This window comes from Centropristis striata, chromosome 11 (genome assembly GCF_030273125.1).
Source record: "Centropristis striata isolate RG_2023a ecotype Rhode Island chromosome 11, C.striata_1.0, whole genome shotgun sequence".
NCBI lineage: Eukaryota > Metazoa > Chordata > Actinopteri > Perciformes > Serranidae > Centropristis > Centropristis striata.
The window spans coordinates 7,760,851-7,767,636 of record NC_081527.1 but is presented as its reverse complement, the minus strand read 5'-3'; positions in this window follow the sequence as shown (position 1 = coordinate 7,767,636).

Genomic DNA, 6,786 nt, shown 5'->3' with positions numbered 1-6,786 from the left:
CCAAGAGAACTGCGCCGAGCAGGAAGTAAATTCCAAAGCAGGAGCGCGGAGGTCTAATCGAGGCCTTGAAGCAGATTCCCAAACAGCTCCTGTGCAGGTCACGTCTCTGATGAACTCTACTGTTTCCAGTCCAGGTGATTTTTTTTTTCTCCCCCCGAGGCAGATTGAATCCTTCACTAATTCATTTGCCCTTATTGTCAGGAGCAAGACTCAAAAAACCTGTTTGGACTCGATGCTGAATGGCAAAATGACTCGGTGCTGTGTCCCAAAGGTGAGAAAGAGCCAGGTTGTCTTATTATTATTATTATTATTATTATTATTAATACAAGGGAAGCAGTCTGTGAAAGTTGTTTTTTCCTGGACAGCAGTTTGTGTAGCAGTTCCACTTTGACACTCAGATGAGGGGAGACAGACAAGTGTTGCCTCTGCCACACTGTGTGCCAGTACGTTTTTACGTCGACTTCGCCTTTTCACCGAATCATTTTAAGATCGAGTGAAACGCATGCAGAAAAGAAAAATGAGTTCAGAGACAGTCTTTTATTGGCAATGGAGGTCACTGAGAACCACTGCTCACCTCATTAAACTTGATGAAAAAGACTGTCTGGGTTTGAAGAAAATAATGCTCGAAAGGTTCAAAGTCACATGACAATGAAGGAAGTAAAACCCTATGTTACATCGCCGTCATCTTCGGTTTTGGTTAGTGAAATAGAGATGCTGCTGGATGATGCATTATAATGCCGTTTTTATCTTTGTACGTTTTAATATCACATTTGGAAGATGCCCATTTAATTATCTGTGGTTTTCTGAGTGAATCAGATAGAGGGTATAGCTCTGATTTCATAGATATGCAAGCTCAAAAAGCTGAACAAAAATCTGCCGCAAATCAAAAAGGTCTTCGTGTCATATGATGCACAACAGGTCCTTCGACAAAAATCTAAACGTGTCCAAAAAGAAATCCTCAAGACAGCTCGCTCAACTCCTTATTTTCGATGGAAAAGAAAGGTGGAAAATAACATGCGTCCAAAAAAAATTGTCGGTTTGGTCTTTCCTTCCCTTCTTTAATGAGATATTTCTCCCCACGTGAAGATTCTGCAGTGCAGTTTATGGTTTTCTTGCTGCGGGTTCACTGGTTTCTGCACTGGACCTGCATTAGATTAAAAAAAAAAACCTTAATTCAGAAACAGAAACTCAACAAAAATACACACAAACTGACAGTTTATTCAGTTCACTAAGCTTAATGAATAGACTAGAAATCCTGCTGTTAAAAAACAGGCTGCTGAAAATGACTAAATTTGTCTAATATAATATAATATATAATATAATATAGCGATATTAAGCTTACACATGTGTTACCAAATAGTTAAGGGGTATGTCAGACATGATAAAAGATGAGAGATATGAAAGATAAATTCCAATTCAAGACGCATCCAATGCCTTAAAAACCGCTTTTGACATTTCAAATACATCCAAAAAATCCAGAGAGGTAAGAGAGAGAAAACGCACGACTCAGTGATCTCAGAACCATTTCATGCTGAAAAAGCTGACTCTTTTATAAAATTGTGCCGGCTTTGGTAAATGAAATATTTATAACAGTATAAAAATAACCCCAACACTTTCCCTCCTCTGTACTTCTCCCCAGACTGCTCCGCATCTAAACAGGCCTGGCAGTGAGCGTGTAGACGCTGGATTAAAAACTGAGGTGAGCAATCTCAGCAGCACTTCCTCAGCTCTACACCTTAATCAAACATGTGATGCAATGCATCTTAAATACATAATCAAAAATGAATCTCTGTATGCACAAACTCAGAGCTACCATGGACTCATTATTCCCACTGAACTATTACATAACAGCTCAACATCAATGAGTTTGCCACGGACACGGGCTTCAATGTGCAGCACAGTCATTTAACCCTCTGGAGTCTCCAAAAGCACCAAATCATGACTTCATCATCACATCCAGACTAGAAAACAAAGCAGCGTGGAGCCCTACTGTAAATTTACCTCTAAAGTTCTGGCTGTAAACTCCATGAGGCCAGTTTCACTTTGATGATGATATACCAAGTAAAACTGGAGACAAGCTCAAATATATTTAGTATAAAATGATAGAACTGGATGGAACCCTCTTATATGTTATATTTGCAACCTTTGTCCACATTTGCAACATTTAAAATTCAACGGCAACCAACTTGCAGGCAATGTGTCGTAATTTTAATGCACTTTAACCCTCTGAAGTCCAGGAGATTTTAGGTCAAATTCGTGAACTTCTTATGCATTAATTTCTGTTTCTGTTTCGCATCTTTCAGTCTGTCCTTACATCACATGCATGGCTCCCTTTTCTCCACACAGACTTGGCTATCAGACAGATTTTAATTTTAATTAACATCAAAGTATAAAGCTGCCATGAACCCAAAATACAAACAAAAGACACAGGTGTCTATGAAAATCATGTAAATTAAACATACTAATAGTTTTCATTGTAGAAAGAAAATTCACAATTTAAAAATGGTCTAGAAACATAAATGGCACACTGTGTAAAAAGCCCCTATGATTGAACTTTAACCCTATAAAGCCTGAACCACTAAATAATTGCCAGAAAATTCTCCTTTTTTTTAAACTGGAGTGTTTATTGAACCTGCTGACAGGTAATTAACACAAAACTCTAAAAACAATAGGCATATATGATTTTAATTTGTATCATATTTGATACATCAGTTCTTTTTGTGCAATTTGTTGCTCACAGTTTGTTCTTGAACTAACAAAAACATATAAAACCCAACATTTTTAACCTTTTAAGACTTTACTTCCTTTTAACATTTTCCTCAAACATGCAAAATATTTTTTTCCATATAAAACAACATCATACATCTGCTGATATGAAGTTTTCACGCAGCAATGACTGATCCACCAGTGGACCATGCATATAAATTTAGCTATATCTTGTATTTTTGTGCAATTTGTTGCTCAGTTTTTGTATACTTCAGGTTTTTTTACAGGAAAAAAATATCACACTGATGATGTATAGGTCTCAAAAACTTGTGAATCAAATATGATACAATTGGCTTTATAGGGTTAACTGGCTTCCTCAGCTTGTCTACATATGATATATAAATAAAGTTATCACTGTAAATAATAAAACGTGTATTTTCAATAAATAGATGGACTCCAGAGGGTTAATTAATCCATAACATTACTCAGCTAGTTAGCTCAGCGAAACGTGCATGTAACGTAAGTGTGTGTTGGATTGGTCTGCTGCAGTGTTTGTGGACATGTGGGTTGTACACACAATGTTAAAGTGCATCAAAATGATGACGCAATGCGGCCGTGGTGTCAGCTGAAGTTAAACACTAACTAATAACCTGATCAGATCTGTCCTAACTCTGCTTTAATTCATTTAATTTAATTTAGGGCAGTCCGTGACCTAGAGGTTAGGAATCAGGCTTGTAACTGGAGAGTCGCTGGTTCGATTCCCCATCTCCCCAGGTCTAGGACTGAAGTGCCCTTGAGCAAGGCACCTAACCCCCCCTCCACAGCTCCCCGGGCGCAGTAATGTGCTGCCCACTGCTCCTTGCATGGTGTGTTCACTTGTGTGTAAAATAAGGCAGAAATGAAAGAGATGCAGAGGTTGAATTTCTCCATTGTGGGATTAATAAAGTACTCTTCTTCTTCTTCTTCTTCTGCTTAGTTAACTAAGGTGAACGTAGCATTTGTTAGCTAATAGCTGCAGCCAGTTAAGTAACGTTAAGCCAACGACAACAGCTAATAGCTAATAATTTAAATGAATTAAGACAGCTAGGGTGGGTAGAGAAACAAAAATGTACCCAATATGCTCACTGGGGCAGAAACCGTCTATTTAAACAGCTGTCACGTACACAGAATAGAGGTAAACAGAGCTGGCTTCGTTGGAACAACACGGTTTAAAATGGCTGCTACCTTAGCAGCGGCAGCACACATTCATCAGCTGCTAAGAGCTAGCGAGCTAACCTGCAGCGTTTCAGGACGAGACCTACCGTCAACCTGCTCCTGAGTAACGCAGCCTCCGGTAGAGACTGGTTCGAGTTCACACAGAATGCGAAGACACTAACGAGGTTGCACTTTCTCGCAACTATCCACTTCTTTACTGATTCTCCGTCGGTGTTTGTTTGGGTTTTCAGAGGCTGAAACCACTGGCGCTGCTTCTTCTTCTTCTTCTTCTTTTGAGTTTTATTGGCGGTTGGCAGACCAACGTACAGGAGCATTACCGCCACCTACTGGACTGGAGTGGTGGAGCAGTAGATTGACAGGAAAATAAGGAGAGAAAATAATAATACTGATACAAAATAAATAAATAATACATTTATAAAGTTATAAAAAAAATAATACAATTAAATAAATAATTTAATAAATTGACAGGAAAATAAGGAGAGAAAATAATAATAATGATAAAAATAGCAAAAATAAATAAATAAAGTAATAATAATAATACTAATAATAAAATTAAGATAAATAAATAATTTAATAGATTGACAGGAAAATAAGGAGAGAAAACAATAATATGGATAAAAATAATTATAAAAAAAAATAATAAAAAAATAGAGTAATAATAATAATAATAATAAAATTAAGATAAATAAATGACTTAGGAGAATGACAGGAAAATAAGGAGAGAAAATAATAATACCGATAAAATAAATAAATAAATAAATAAATAAAATAAAATAAAATAAAATAAAATAAATAAAGTAATAATAATAATAATAAAATTAAGATAAATAAATGGGAAAAGGGAGAAACAATAGTGTAAATAATAGTGTTAGAGACATTTTGCTTTGATTGTTTGTTTGCGCCTCCCACCACCGGGTGGAGAACAGCGCTCATTATGGGTTCTGATGTCATGAGTTAATATAAGGCACCGGTGTATGACTGATTGTGGTGAGATGCTCGAGAGGCACACAGTTTTTTGACCGCAGAAATGTGATGTATATGTTGGAAATATACCTTTGTTTCGAAACGTTACAATAAATCCAGTTAATTGATATAAGGAAACTGGACATTTCATTTGTGCGCGTAAAACGCTACAAACGGGATCTCATCATAGTAGTGACATCTTTTTCGAGTAACAATCGGGTCACTACAAATAGCATTTACAATACAAATATAAATAATTAAATACATAACTAAGTCTCTCTCTATATAAGTCCTGTTTCCCTCAGGTAATTAAATAGGGGATTGTTTTCTTTGCATGATTTTTTCCCCAAGAAGACTTTCCAGGGTAGTACTGTCTGTCCTCTAGAAGTCTCTTTTTTTCAGCCTCGTACATCTTATTCTACCAGCACATGTTTCACTGGCGCTGCTACTGAGGGACTCGAACAGCCTCAATGATGCTGCGTTCAAGATCTGTCGCGATTATACAACTTAATACTCTGGAGTCCCTCTAAATGATTGGCTGTAACTAAATTATAGTTTTTGAATGATGGTGACAGTAAAAAGACGAGATTTAATATATTTAGCATAAAAAAGGTAAAAAATAAAAATAAAAAAGTTTTATCCTCATTTTACCTTTTTTATATTCGATTTGCAACCATTTTCAACATTTGGAAACTTTAGCTCACATGTGATCTCTGCACTTTAATCCTATGACTAAAACTAATTTGCACATGTACAGTATTCCAGGCACTTTATGTATTTGCACTCAGCGATTTTTTTTTGTCTCCATATGAAGTGATCTTACATATTTGACTTGATTGAAAATTCTTCATTGATGATGAAAATTATTTTGAAAAATACATATAATTTTTAAAATCTGATTTTATATTGTTGTTGTTTTTTGTTTCTTTTGGGCTCAAAATGTTGATCCGGAAGGTCAAAGTGAAAAAATAATTATCAGCTCATACAGGTGAGGTTGTGCTGACAAAACTGATACCAACACCACGGCATGGTAAAGATTTGTGGCAGAATAAAAAGTATTCAATAACCAACAAAATAGCCGAAGACTCCAAAGACTCCACGTCACTGATGACGTTTGCAGCCTCATTGGTTCAGGTAATGGTTGGAGTGTTGGCCAAAAAAAAGAAAAAGGTTTGAAAGTTGGCATCATTTCGGTGTGATATATAAACATATATAAAGCGCTATGGATCCCCACAAAATTGAGTCCAAGCACAGTGGCAAAAATATTCTTTCTTAATAAAAATGAAGTCATTATCATCATCATCACCCCAATATTCATAAGCACAATCACTGTCTAGTCTTTGGAAAACACTCCAACAATTTTAACATAAACATCTCATGTCCTATTGGATTTATTTAAACATAGATTGAAATCATACTGACACGTTTTTTTTTTTACATTAATAGACTTTTACCATTACCCATAACTTAATCAAAAAAAGATTAAATGAATGAATGAATGAATGAATGAATGAATGAACCACATAAAATCAAATTAAATTGTTCTTGGCAGTGATTATTCCCATGCTGACACTGCTGCAGACAGACCGTTATTGTATTTTATATATTTCTTATATATATATATATATATATATAAGAAATATATAAAATACAATAACGGTTTTGACCAGCAGGAGGTGTGTAAACACATTTTTTTAAACCAATTGGATGAAAAGCTTCAAGACTTCATGGGGCTTCATCTGGCTATCACTAGTAAATACATTTATATTTAAATAAAACAATGTGTCTATAACTTAAATGATGACATGATGTTTTAAAAAAATATTTTCCCAAATATTCCCAGCACACGGTGTTGGTAGCGCGTATTTTGGGGATTTGCTATCTTGAATATAACATAGGCTT